The sequence below is a fragment of the Priapulus caudatus genome, unplaced genomic scaffold, assembly GCF_000485595.1.
Source record: "Priapulus caudatus unplaced genomic scaffold, Priapulus_caudatus-5.0.1 Scaffold646, whole genome shotgun sequence".
Lineage (NCBI taxonomy): Eukaryota > Metazoa > Priapulida > Priapulimorpha > Priapulimorphida > Priapulidae > Priapulus > Priapulus caudatus.
The window spans coordinates 81,670-83,714 of record NW_014577707.1 but is presented as its reverse complement, the minus strand read 5'-3'; positions in this window follow the sequence as shown (position 1 = coordinate 83,714).

Here is a 2,045-nt window from a genome sequence, read left to right as displayed (position 1 = left end):
GTACGTATACGTACGTATCGTATGTAGTATTACGAAAGCCCAGACCCTCTCATAACTTAAGATTAAGATGAAAATAACACATTTACACAAAGGATTGTAATTATAGTAATATTATATTTTATATTAATGAGTAAAATGTGTGCTTTTCATAGAAAATACATCAGAAAACTTACTTATCTACCGATCATAAACTAAAACTAATTTTTACAAATAGCGTTTGTTCTCTTGTTTTGAAGGTTTGTTGAGTCAAAGCAAATCAAAGCAGCCAATCAGAAGAGCCCAATGGATATAACGTGTAGGAAAAAAAAATTCGCGCCCGGCGACGGGTAAGCAGATGCCAATTATACTATAGCGAGCACGTGTTGCTTTAATTGTGTAATGTGTAGCCTAAAATATTGCTAATTCTACAGCTGGGTATATAACGAAATATAATGTGCTTGTTATTATTTTCATTGTATGTAATGCGAGCATTCTGTTGCATTATAGCATAGCACGTGAGGACAACCCTGCCAAATAATGAAACTCGCAAAATCAAATTCATGTATAAAGTATTTTATTACATTTCACATCAGTTAATCACATCAGTTATCAATAATTATTATTATGTTTACCAGTTAAACACAGAGCATTCTCTGTTTTATAAACAGAAACTAGTACTGTGAAAGAATCAAAGGTAAAATGTTTACTTTGCTCAAGCAAGAGATCCCATGAGTAACGTAACTGCTTGTTATCACAATTCAGCGAGTAAATTCAAATGATTCAGATAATTAATCACTGATTAATCAATTATAGGTGAGAGATATGACAATAGAGTAATAATATACGATAGTAAGTATAATTATTGCTCGTATTTTTAGTATCGACGTACAACGGCTCATATTTTGAGATTAAAATCGAGTTAAAAATATTTCTTTTTAGAGTAGACTTTTTTATGAAAGCTTGATCATCTCCGATAACATATCATTTATAATCAATAATAGAAATTTATGGAAGCTTATTTGAATTTGAAAATTACTTACCCGAATGCATGCACAGTGACTTACTGACAGCAGTGGGGGAAGGTCAAACAAGAAAACCCAAATCAGGTTTTGGTAGGCACACTTGATCACTTGACAGGACCTCAATAAAAATCAAGAGAAGGACGTAGTAATAGAATCTATAAAACTATGTACTGTGTTAGGCACCGCATGTTCTGTAAATTTTGATTATTTACGTTTGGCTTCTAATTGAGTCTCTATCCGTAGGCAGATGTTGAAGGCGGGTGTACATCCTAGCAGCGCAACCCATCGCCGCCATATGTGTGCATCACATAGACCTAATTTTTTTTACCGATACGCGGTCATTTCCGTACTACATTTACCACGATAAAACAGACACACACACTCTCTCTCTCTCTCTCGCTCACACACAGTGACACACACACACACACACACTGTGTGTGTGTGTGTGTGTGTGTGTATGTGTGTGTGTGCGCGCGCGTGTGTGCGTGTGCGTTTGCGTGTGCGTGTGCGTGTGCGTGTGCGTGTGCGTGTGCGTGTGCGTGTGCGTGTGCGTGTGCCTGAGCCTGTGCCTGTGCGCTCGCGCGTGTGTGTGTGCGTGTGTGTGTGCGCGCGTATGTGTAACATGGCTTAAGTAAAAATAACCGTTATTTATTAACGTGGAGCCAAAATTGAGAGAGTTGGGAATCAATGCACATACCACCTGCCCCGACTAAAATATCTAAAATGGCGGTGTCACGTCACGAGCTCATACGTGTGAAATCCGCTCTCCCGCTCTACACGACGGTTATGGGGCGCCAAGTGTAGCATAACTGATTATGTTACGAAATCAATGATTTTGTAACGAAATCAAGTTTACAAAGTGATTTCGTTACCAAATCAACTACTGCAAGTGATTTCGTTACCAAATCAACTACTGCAAGTGATTTCGTTACGAATCAGCTACTGCGAGTGATTTCGTTACGAAGTCAGCTACGGTGAGTGATTTCGTTACGAAATCATGCTACACTTGGCGCCCCGGGGCGCCAAGTGTAGCATGCCTCATTA